Source organism: Anolis sagrei, chromosome 2, assembly GCF_037176765.1.
Source record: "Anolis sagrei isolate rAnoSag1 chromosome 2, rAnoSag1.mat, whole genome shotgun sequence".
In the NCBI taxonomy this organism is placed as follows: domain Eukaryota; kingdom Metazoa; phylum Chordata; class Lepidosauria; order Squamata; family Dactyloidae; genus Anolis; species Anolis sagrei.
In genome coordinates this window covers 146,235,389-146,248,277 of record NC_090022.1, presented here as the reverse complement: position 1 = coordinate 146,248,277, position 12,889 = coordinate 146,235,389, and positions in this window count along the sequence as shown.

Sequence of the window (12,889 nt, the reverse complement as noted above, 5' to 3'; positions counted from 1 at the left end):
CCCACTGAAATACTAATAAGTTTATATTAAAATTGTTATTCATTTTAATTATTATATTGTTGATTTTTTTTGTATTACAAATAAGATATGTGCAGTGTGCATAGGAATTCATTCTTTTTTTCAAATTATAATCCAGTTCTCCAACAGTTCGAGGGATTGTGATCAGGCCCTCTGTTGAAAAAGTTTGAGGACCCCTGATCTAGATTTAGTTAAAATGCCTAAAGAGAATTAATGTGGAGTAGGTTTTTATATTTAATGTTAACACCTTCATATTCAGTGTTAAGTCCAACAACACACTTGTTGTTTAATGTAAAAAAAATAACCAATGCAGTATCAGAGTGGTTTTGCCACATTTCCCCTTGAATGGCAGATTGGAATAGGTAAAGGTAAAGGTTTCCTCTTGAACTTAAGCCTAGTCGAGTCCGACTCGGGGGGGGGGGGGGGGGGTGACGCTCATCTCCATTTCTAAGCTGAAGAACCGGCCTTGTCCATAGATGTATACTCAGGACCGAAGACTGCAGACCTGGGTACACTCCTTCTATACCTGGGACGTCATTCTCTTCCACTGAGCACGCAACTTTGGGAGGGACGCACATGGAGCGGTGAGGGAGGAAGGCATGACTGCATGGGGTGCCGTTACCTTCCTACTGGAGTGGTACCAATTGACCTACTCAGATTTGCATGTTTTCGAACTGCAAGGTTGGCAGAAGCAGGGGCTAACAGTGGGAGCTTACCCGCTCCACGGGATTTTGAACAGCTGAGTTCAGCAACTCAGCTGTTTCACATGCTTTGTCAATGGGGGCTCCGGTAGGTTGGAATACAAGAGATCAATTTATTTTCTCATAAGGGTGTTGTCGATTTTCAGTGGCACATAACTCTCTTCTGCTTGTGTTTGGACTTGGAAGCTGCACTGACAGGAAGGAACGCAACTGGCTCATTTGTTCTGCAGATAGAAGGGCTACTGACTTTGCCTTGTAGCAGAGCTTTCCTCACTGTCTTAGGAACAAAAGCAGGAAAGAGAGCTATCATGTGCTCAGTGTTATACCTGATGCTTTCACCAGTTTGTCCTACAGAAACCCATGTCCCTCTATCTCAGTGGTTCTCATCCTGTGGGTGCCCAGGTGTTTTGGCCTACAACTCCCAGAAATCCCAGCCAGTTTACCAGTTGTTAGGATTTCTAGGAGTTGAAGGCCAAAACATCTGGAGACCCATAGGTTGAGAAACACTGCTCTATCTCCTCTGCTAGCTGTACCCCTTTCTGATGTGATTTTAGTCTACCTCATTTCCTATGTAGAGAAGTCTATGTAGAGAGCCTTGCATAGTCTAAGAGAGAAGAACATTCATGATAGACCCTGATATGGCCCATATGAGAGGTCTTAGAGCAGTGTTTCTCAACCTGGGGGTCGGGACCCCTGGGGGGGTCATGAGGGGTTGTCAGAGGGGTCACCAAAGACCATCAGAAAACAAAGTATTTTCGGTTGGTCATGGGGGTTCTGTGTGCCAAGTTTGGTTCAATACCATTGTTGGTGGACTTCAGAATGCTCTTTGTAGGTGAACAATAAATCCTAGCAACTACAACTCCCAAATGATAAAATCAATCCCTCCCCCATAACCCCACTGGTATTCAAACTTGGGCATGTTGGGTATTTGTCGGGTATTTGTGCCAAATTTGGTCCAATGAATGAAAATACATCCTGCATATCAGATAGTTACAATAATGTTTATGGTTGGTATATATTTTTTTCATTCATGTGGTTAAGGTTGTTTATGATTTAAGAATATATATAAAAAAGAATGTGATGGTTGGGGGTCACCATAACCTGAGGTTGTGGCATTAGGAAGGTTGAGAAACACTGTCTTAGAGAAACCTCTGAATCAATGGTTCTGGCCAATGTATTAGGGAACATTCCTGCTAATCTGGCTTGTCATTCTGCCACTCTTTTTCTTGTCCAGCAATGGTACAGGGATGTAATGAGTAGAGCCAGGTTTGAAGTTCAGGGTGATTCTGAATCTGACAGAGCTTTCCACATCTACTTACATAGTGTTTTACTCTCTAGCCTGCTTGCTGTTTGAGTTAGTTAAATATGCATTCTATTTATTTTATCCAGTTATAACTTATATGAAAGTTTACCCATGTGACAATATCAACAGCCTCAAAGCAGGTTCAGCGGTATAGGCAACTGGTCTGCATTACGTAACTTTCCTGAAATTGAACTCAGTGGAACTTAAAATGCCCACATATTGCAAACGTATTAAAACTGTTTGAAAGGTGCTGATTGCTTTTGTGTAGTAACTGGCATTTTATTATGGTTACTCCGCTTCTGGCCTAATTTATTTTGGACTTCTAGAAGAGAAATCCAATAGTAAAATATATACACTGAAGTTGTTACGCCATGTGTTCTGTAAGCAAGTGATTGTAATGCAGTTGTTATATTCACCAGAAGGTGGTGCACTAAACCCTTTTATTGGAAAAGGAAACTACACAGCTGTGGGTGGGTTTTCCCAGAGAGGTTTCCCTAGATCAGTGATGGGCAACCTTTTGAGCTTGGTGTGTCAAAATTGGCCAAAAACCTGAGCATAACTTGGGTGGGGTGTCAACTTCGAGAAAAACAACAACATAATTTTGCAATATTTATAGTTTAAATAAGAAAAATGTATATTCCATGCTGAGTTATGGAGTGAACAATGCTCAAACATGAAGATGTTAAATTTGTAGAGCCTTTTACAAATTTAAGGATGGAATTAGATTGGCTCTTATAAGGTGTACTTCTCTGTATGTGGCTGCATGTGGCTGCGTGTCATCAAAAATAGCCATGCTGACACACGTGTCATAGGTTCACCATCACGGCCCTAGATCAAGATGGACTGTCTTTCAGAAGGAAACTCCTTTGTATTTTATCAATATTTTAGTGAACAGGTATTCCACATAATCATGAATACCTGCAATGGAGCCTGGGACAACCCTATAAATGATAGTTCTCAGTAAGACAGATTCTGAATAAAATAGCAATAAACCAGTAGCATCCAAATGGCAGCAGCAAGTTACAAACTTCTGCACTCAGAGCACATTGTCATATTTGCTAATACACTATGCCAGCTATTTCAAGTACATGCATTATCAGACTTGAAGGATTCTCTAGTATACCTGTAGAGCTAGGTACATGAGTTTCCATTTGTGTGGGTAACTCACAAGGATGCAGTAAGGATTTCAAGATACTCTCAGTGGAACAATGGGTTAAACCAGGGGTCCTCAAACTAAGGTCCGGGGGCCGGATACGGCCCTCCAAGGTCATTTACCCGGCCCTCGCTCAGGGTCTACCTAAGTCTGAAACGTCTTGAAAGCACACAATAACAACAACAACAATCCTATTTCATCAGCCAAAAGCAGGCCCACGCTTCCCATTGAAATACTAATAAGTTCTTCATTTTAGTTATTGTATTGTTTCAAAGGGTTTTTTTTTTTGCACTACAAATAAGGTATGTGCAGTGTGCATAGGAATTAATTCATGTTTTTTTCAAATTATAATCTGGACCTCCAACAATTTGAGGGACTGTGACCTGGCCCTCTGTTTAAAAAGTTTGTGGACCCCTGGGTTAAACCCTTGTGCTGGTTGAACTGCTGACCAAAAGGTCGGCAGTTTGAATCAAGGGAACGAGGTGAGCTCCCATCTGTCAACTCCAGCTTCCCATGCGGGGACATGAGAGAAGCCTCCCACAGGATAGTAAAACATCTGAGCGTCCTCTGGGCAACGTCCTTGCAGACAACCAATTCTCTCACACCAGAAGCGACTTGCAGTTTCTCAAGTTGCTCCTGACATGAAAAAAGTTGCAACTATGAATAAGAAATCCACTTAAAACAATTAAAATAATATGCACACTGCCCACACATAGTCTCCATACGCAAGGGAAGCAGACAGGAAACAATGCTTCAGGATGGCTACTTCATACTGATCAAGATTCAAAAGCATAAAATAAATCATAAATTCTCTGCTTCACTTGGTCTTCCTAACTCCAGGCCTAACTAATGATGCATTCGGGCAAATTGATAGGACAAAGTTTTCCCCAGCCAGCCTCTAATGTCTTCTGGGATATTTTATGTTAGATTTGTGTTCCGGTAAGTGCAATTGGCTTCCTAAATGCTGAGAGGAAATCTGATTAGGTGAAAATCAATAGAAAGAGTGGGATGTGCCTGGCAAAGCCAGTGTGTATTCAGCATAGAGAGAGCGATAATTTCGACCAGAGAAATGCCATCTTTTACTGTTCTCATCAGAGCAGAAGTGAAGTGGCATATTTACACTGAACGAAGAAAAAAGCCCCTTGCTACTTTTCCTGATAATGTCAGCGATTACTTTGAATCTCACCATTTCAGAAGACACCATGATGGAAGTATGCTTTGCAAAGACATTTCGAAGAACGAAATACAGAGCCAGCATGTGAATGTGTGCCTAATTCTAAGGCAGAGTTGGATTTGGTTCCCTAGGACTGAAACGTCCCCACCCCTTGAGGCTAAAATGCATTTGGATTATACAAGGTGGGCTGCTGATGCAGCTGCACAACAGTATCTTTCAACTCCCACTAATTTATTTACAGTATTTATATTCCGTCCTTCTCAGCCCAGGGGGCTTAGGGTGGGTTACAATGCACATATACATGGTAAACGTTCAATACCATTTAGACATACATCATATATAGACAGACATAGAGGCAGTTTAACATTCCAGTGTTTCCAGCTTCATGAGGATATGCTTGGTTCCAGCCACAGGGGGAGCTGCCACTTCACCGTACACTTGTAACACTGGGTCCTTTGATGGAGTACTTCCTCATTCTTCTGCATGCTGCTGGAAGGTTTTATGGTGTCGTAAATTAGTTAAATTAGACTCCCTGCTTAAAGCGGTACCTAAATTTCCTACTTGATAGATGCAACTGTCTTTCAGGCTGCAAAGGTCAACAGCAAGCTAGACTAATGGCTGGAAGCTCACTCCAACCCAGGCTGGCTTCAAAGTCATGAACTCTTGGTCAATAGTGATTTAATGCTGATAGCTGCACCACGGCCACCACTAATATCTTTTTTTTTAAAGCAGCAGTTCCATTTTCTGTAAAAAATAGTTTACTTGTATATTTTGCTGGGCTCTGCTACCCAGGAATCCACTACTAAGGGTTACATAACAGTTGAGTTACCTGTATTGTGCATGTTAGGTGACCATAGGTTGTTCTTCTGATAAAACACCATATATCACCCTGCATCTGGCATGTTTAAGCCCCATGCTGCTCTCTGCACAAAGGAGCCATTACTTGCTTCCTCCAAGGTAAGTATAGTACCTTTTGGCAGGTAAAGGACCCTTGTTCTTGGTCTGTGAATTGTGAAAAGGCTGCTGCTAATACTGTTAGTACTACTTGGACTCTTGAATATTGCTCTTGCTCAGTCTGCTTTCATGGGAAGGTAGAAGTCCACCCTAAGGTTACCCAGAGTAAGCTCTACTAATTCCCCTTCTATCAGAGCAGAAGTAGCATATCCCTAGAGGCAAACAGGATATTACATAGAATATCCTCTTTGGTGGATATTCTATGTAATAAGAGGGGAAAGTCTTTCAAATTGAGAGTATATATGGAGGAACTGCTAGTTGTTACTCATTTATTCATATACATTATTGACCTCTTACTTCCAGGATGGTATATTAACTGTCTATGGCCCCTTTCATAGGATGAGTTAAAATAGCTAGGCATACAAGTACTTGAGGAGCCTCTGGTGGCGCAGTAGGTTAAACTGCTGAGCTGCTGAATTTGCTGATCTTAAGGTCACAGGTTCGAATCTGGGGAGCAGGGTGAGCTCCCGCTGTTAGCCCCAGCTTCTGCCAACCTACCATTTTGAAAACATGTAAATGTGAGTAGATCAATAGGTATCGCTCTGGCAGGAAGGTAATGGTGCTCCAAGCAGTCATGCCAGCCACATGACCTTGGAGGTGTCTACAGACAACGCCGACTCTTCAGCTTAGAAACTGAGATGTGCACCAACCCCCAGAGTTGGACACGACTGGACTTAATGTCAGGGGAAAACCTTTACCTTTACAAGTACTTGAATAACAGGAGTATAGGAACTGGTGCAGTTGCCACCAATGTCACATCCCTTTTGTAACCAGCCTGACTTAGGAGAGGGTTTTTCCTTGGTCCTGACACTGTCACGGGTTTGTCTGGTGAGGACATGGGAGAGGGCTTTCTTAGTGGCTGCTCCCAGGTTGAAGAATTTTCTTTCATGGAGGCTAAGATGGCTCTCTCTCTGGTTTCCTTTTGTTGTCATTAAAGCCTTTAAGTTAAACAGGCATGTGTTGATTAATTTGTTGCAAGGTCTTTTCTATTAGGGTACATATTGTATTTTTTATTTTGTTGTCATGCTATTAAATTCCAATTTTTCAATTTAATTGAATTTGGAGTTTTTTAAATCTTTCAGTGATATTTAGCTTTCTGTTAGGGAGGGAGATTAGATAGATAGCTAGCTAGATAGATAGATAGCTTTGTTGTTGTTTCTTCATTCAGTTGCTTTTGACTCTTTGTGACCTTATGGACCAGCCCACACCAGAACTCCCTCGTTGGTCGTGGCCACCACTTCAAGGTCAAGCCAGTCACTTCAAGGATTCCATTCATCCATCCATCTTGCCCTTGGTCGGCCCCTCTTCCTTTTTCCTTCCTTTCACCCCAGCATCCGAAAAATCCTGCAAATTTCTTTGGAAGACAGGCGAACAAATGTCAGTGTGCTGGGAGAAGCAAAGACCACCAGCACTGAAGCGACAGTCCTCCGCCATCAACTCTGCTGGACCAGCCACTTTGTCCGAATGCCCAATCACCGTCTCCTAAAGCGGTTACTCTACTCCGAACTCAAGAACAGAAAACAGAATGTTGGTGGCCAGGAAAAGAGATTTAAAGATGGGCTCAAAGCCAACCTTAAAAATTCTGGCATAGACACCAAGAATTGGGAAGCCCTGGCCCTTGAGTGCTCTAGCTGGAGGTCAGCTGTGACCAGCAGTACTGTGGAATTTGAAGAGGCATGAATGAAGGGCAAAAGAGAGAAGTGTGCCAAGAGGAAGGCACGTCAAGCCAATCCCGACCGGGACCTCCTTCCACCTGGAAACTGATGCCCTCACTGTGGGAGAACATGTGGGTCAAGAATAGGGTTCGATATTCACCTATGGACCCACTGCTAATACACCGAACTTGGAGGACAATCTTACTTGGACAATGAGGGATCGCCTAAGTAAGTAAGTAAATAAGTTGAGGACCTCTTTTAGATTCCCCAGATACATGTATGTCCCAAGTCATTGTCTCCTTTGTTCTCCCTCTAATTGTCCTTGAACTTGGTCTTCCTTTGAGAGATTTCAAAGAGGGTCTCTTCCATGGAGTTCACACTCGGTCACTTGACAATGTTGACTCTAGGACCCCCCAGGGTTCGCATGGCATGCCATTCAGTAACAGTGATTCCCTCATAGCACTGTCCGTTGGTGGCCTCAATCGATGTCTTCTGGTGCATAGTTTTCTTTTATTATTGGGCTATGCTGCTATTTTTGATATTCAAATAAGCAGGTGTGAGTCGTCATGGAAGGCTAGCTCTTCAGGAGACCTTGGAGGCCACTCACCTGCCCCAATCAACTATTTTTGCTTCAATACCTTCTAGGGGGCATTTAGGGCATATTTTAGGCATGCCCAGGTTGTTTTAGACTAAGGAGATGCCTTTTTTAGAAAGCAAAAAGTGAATGGAAATAGCTTCCTGTTTTAACAAATGGCCTCTTCGGGGTCTATGTTGCTTCAGACAGAGAAAAATGGGATGAAAATTTCCCTAGAAAGCCTTAAGGGACATTTTGGGGGCAATTTGCATGCAACTCTCAGGCCACAATTTGCGCACCCCCTTATCTATTGCTTAAGCTTTTGCTGCATTTTAGACTGTGGCTGTATCTCCAGTCCTGCTCAAGGGATGCTCTGTATGTGTAGCTGCTCCAAGTAATTGCAGGCTAGCCATCTTGGGTCTATGGAGAAGGCTGTGCCTCACAGTGGGAGAAAGCACTGTGTCTCTTAATGGTTGCTCTAAGCTGTTCCTGTTGCCAAGCTAAGAGCCGAAGGTGTTGTGCTAGGCTCCCATCCAGGCCATCCCACACAGCTGGCCGTCCTTCCTTGTCCTTCCCTTAGCCCCTTGCCTCTCTTTCCCTGCTTGTTATTTCCTCCGATTAGCCAGGGAACTAGTTGCTTTATTGTTCTCTATTCCAGATTGGATTTTTGTAGCCACAGTCCGTAATGCGTGTCGCACAGGGGTTCCGAATAATGGCTTACTCAGCTGCCAGCTCTCCACCATTGCTTCTATCAGCCTTTGTCCACATGGCAACAAAGGCTCCTCTCCTCAACAGCACTTTTCCAACCTGTGCAAATTACCCTCTGGTGTAATTAATACCCCAAAGCCCCGTGAAGCCAAATAGCCAAGATGGGCTTCCTAGGGAGCGTGACCAAGCAGACAATGAAGTCTTCCATGTTCCGTTTCCTTAGAAATATGTAAATATACCAACCTCCACTTTATTTATCTTTCCTGATAACCATTTACACTTAGACTTCACAACCATAGATGCAGGTGAAACGTCAGGAGAGAATGCTTCTGGAACATGGCCATACAGCCTGGAAAACACACAACAACCCAGTGATTCCGGACATTCAAGCCTTCAACAACACATTTATACTTATATCTTCTTGCTTTTCTGTGGTCTGTCTTCTTGGCACTGAAACTCAAAAAGCCATTTTGGGCTAAAGTCTCCAGATACCACCTGAACCTTTCCCTGGTGTTTTGGCTATTCCTCATTTGGTGAAGAATGCATCCTGTCCTCTGGAGGATCATTCTGAGAGTGCCTTGGACCGCGAAAAGACCCAACCAGTCCATACTCCAGGAAATAAAGCCTGGCTGCTCACTGGACGGAAGAATATTAGAGGCAAAGGTGAAGTACTTTGGCCACATCATGAGAAGACAGGAAAGCCTGGAGAAGACGATGTTGGGGAAAATGGAAGGAAAAAGGAAGAAGGGCAAGACGGATGAATGGCATCCTTGAAGTGACTGGCTTGACCTTGAAGGAGCTGAGGATTGTGACAGCTGACAGGGAGCTCTGGCGTGGGATGGTCCATGAGGTCATGAAGAGTTGGAAACGACTAAACATCAACAAACATCCTGTCCTTCGTATTGTCGAAGGCTTTCATGGCCGGAATCCATGGGTTGTTGTAGGTTTTTCCGGGCTATATGGCCATGTTCTGGAGGCAATTTTTCTCCTGATGTTTCGCCTGCATCTATGGCAAGCATCCTCAGAGGTAATGAGGTCTGTTGGAACTAGGAAAAATTGATTTATATATCTGTGGAATGACCAGGGTGAGACAAAGGACTTTTGTTTGCTGGGGCTAGCTGTGAATGTTTCAGCTGATCACCTTGATTTGCATTCAATGGCTTGGTAGCGCCTTGAAGCCATTGAATGCAAATCAAGGTGATCAGCTGAAACATTCACAGCTAGCCCCAGCAAACAAAAGTCCTTTGTCTCACCCTGGTCATTCCACAGATATATAAACCAATTTTTCCTAGTTCCAACAGACCTCATTACCTCTGAGGATGCTTGCCATAGATGCAGGCGAAACGTCAGGAGAAAAATTGCCTCCAGAACATGGCCATATAGCCCGGAAAAACCTACAACAACCCATCCTGTCCTTCCTTGGCTCTTATTCTGTCACTATTGATAGGAATCATAAGGAAATGGTTGGCAAATTCAGGAGTGGTACACTAATTCATGCTTTCATTTCTGTAAATATTGATGGCACAATATTATTAATGGCTACATTCCAATTGTTAGGGCCTCTGAGGGCATTCCCCAAACCACAGTCCTGTAAAATGTCTGCTTTCCTACAACGCCCCCCATTGGATAGATGGACTGGGAGTGTGGTCCTGCCTACAAGAAGGGAAGGAATCTGAAAGGAGATGGGGAAGAGCAGCAGGGTCCAAGAAGCTGAAGAGCAGAGGTGAGTGGAGGAGAGGAGGAGCAGGAGGAGCAAGTCAGTCTTTCAAGGTCCCTTGAGGACAAAGAAATGTCTTGCCACCTCTGATGATGATGACACTGGTTATTTCTGGCAGTCTCGCTTGCTACTGACAGGGATGAGCCACAGACCACATTTGTAGATCTTGGCCAGCTATTGTATGGGTTGCGGAAGTGTGGCTAGTTATGATATGCCAACCCATCTGTGCTAACATGTTGTCTTAGCCAACTACAAAGCACAATCTGAACCACTGTGGCTAATCAAACTGGGGTTGTTTAAACATTTGTTTACTTGTCTTGAAGTCTGACTTTCTTTCCAAGCACAGCTTGTAACACAATTGACAAAACTCTTAGCTGGGTTGTTGTAGGTTTTTCAGGCTATGTTCTAGAAGCATTCTCTCCTGACGTTTTGCCTGCATCACAACCTCACAACCTCTCAGGATGCCTGCCATAGATGCAAGTGAAACATCAGGAGAGAATGCTTCTAGGACATGGCTGTATAGCTCGAAAAACCTACAACAACCCAGTTATTCCAGCCATGAAAGCCTTCGACAATACATACAACTCATAGCTGTGCCCGTTGTGTGGCAGTAAGGATGACAAAAAGTCATGCTGGGCCTCCACTATTGCACCCTCAGCTGAGATCAGACTTGGAGAGATTAGTAGTGTAGCCCTCAGATGCTGATGTGACAAGTTTGGTAGGTACTCCAAGGAGAAGGTAGCTCATATTTGCTCAGAGCTTGATGCCGCAGAGTCTGAGCTCTAGCTGATCAGGTTTTCTAAGATCAGATTCAGTTGCTGCGACATGATGATGTAGACATGCTACTGGGGTATGCTTGAGTTAATCACTCCAAATCACTCCTGTTTTCCCATCTCATCCAATCTTCCCTGTTTTTATCCTTGCATCTGGTCCAGCCCACCTTGCTTTAAACTCTTTTTCCTTAATTTTTATTTTACTTCATACCCGGTGTTTTATCCCACTGTGTTATTTTTCTTTTATTGTTTGTATTTTATTGTTTTTACTGCTTGTGCTTTATTTTAGTTATTATTTGCTGTATGTATTTCATTTATTTACTGTATCTGTTGCGCTTGGCCTCATGTTAGCTGCCCCAAGTCCATGAGGGGAGATGATGGCGGGGTATAAATAAAGTTTAATAATAATAATAATAATAAGAAGAAGAAGAATCCATCCTACCACATGTAAGCTTAGCTGATAAAATCTAGCAGACATGGACTAACTGGGTTGGTCCAGAGAGTGGTCAATTCCTCAATGAGGAGGTCTTAATTGCTTTGATAGACAACCTAATTGGATATCTGGAGCTCTCACCAGTTTTCGATACCAGTGATAGTCTCTTGCTGAACCATTTCTATCAGATACGAAATGGAAGCACTGTGCTAAAGTAGTTTTCTTCCCAACTGTATGGTTGGTACTGTGGTCATTAAGCTGCCTAGTGCTGAAGGGTTCCCTCCTGCCTCCCATGTTATTTAATAGCTATAGGAAGTCATAAAGAATTTGCTGATGACACTCAGGCCTAACTCCTTGTTGGAGCCAGACCAAGGTTGGACAAATGCCTGGATGTTATAATGGGCTGGATGAGAGCCAATAAACTTTACCTGAACCCTGGTATGATGGAGGCTTTCTGTAATTGTGGTTCTGGAGACTGGGAATTGGGTCAGCAACCTTCTTTGGAGGGATTCCTGAGAAAGGCACAGGGAGATGATTTGGAATACTTTTAAATCTATTTTTGTTATGGTATCATTTTGTTAGGAGCCCCAGGTGATGCAGTGGGTTAAACCCTTGTGCCGGCAGGACTGAAGACCGACAGGTTGCAGGTTCGAATCTGAGGAGAGAGTGGATGAGCTCCCTCTGTCAGATCCAGCTCCCCATGTGGGGCATGAGAGAAGCCTCCCACAAGGATGGTAAAACATCAAAACATCTGGGTGTCCCCTGGGCAACGTCATTGCAGATGGTCAATTCTCTCACACCAGAAGCGACTCGCAGTTTCTCAAGTCACACCTGACACAAAAAAAGAATCATTTTGTTATGGATGCCAAAATGGACTCGGCTGCATAATAGTGCTTGCCATGTGTTTTGACTTGTACACTGACAATAGCCTCTCCTGGACAGGGACAACTTAGCTATAGTAGTCCACACACTCATAACTTCCCAATTTGTTGTTGTTTATTCGTTCAGTGTCTTCCAACTCTTTGTGACCTCATGAACCAGCCCACGCCAGAGCTCCCTGTCGGCCATCACCACCCTCAGCTCCTTCAGAGTCAAGCCAGTCACTTCAAGGATAACATCCATCCATCTTGCCCTTGGTCAGCCCCTCTTCCTTTTTCCTTCCATTTTCCCCAGCATCATTGTCTTCTCTAAGCTTTCCTGATGTGGCCAAAGTACTTCACCTTTGCCTCTACTATCCTTCCCTCCAGTGAGCAATTGGGCTTTATTTCCTGAAGGATGGGCTGGTTGGATCTTCTGGCGGTCCAAGGCACTCTCAGGATTTTCCTCCAACACCACAGTTCAAAAGCATCTATCTTCCTTTGCTCAGCCTTCCTTATGGTCCATAACTTCCCAATTAGACTACTGTAATGCACTGTACATTGGGTTGCCCTTGACGATGACTCAGAAGTTATAGCTAATGCAGAATAAAGCAGCAAGATTACCGACTGAAATGCTATACAGACAACACATAACTCCAGTCTTAAAGGCGCTCCACTGGTGGGAGAGGCCACAGCAGAGAACTGAGAACAGGAGGGGGGCTTTTCCCGCAGTGGCACCTCCCCTTGGAACAAACAATTTATTTCTGGTGTCAGGAGAAAGCTTTGCTTTTTATGAAATGTTGTCAATT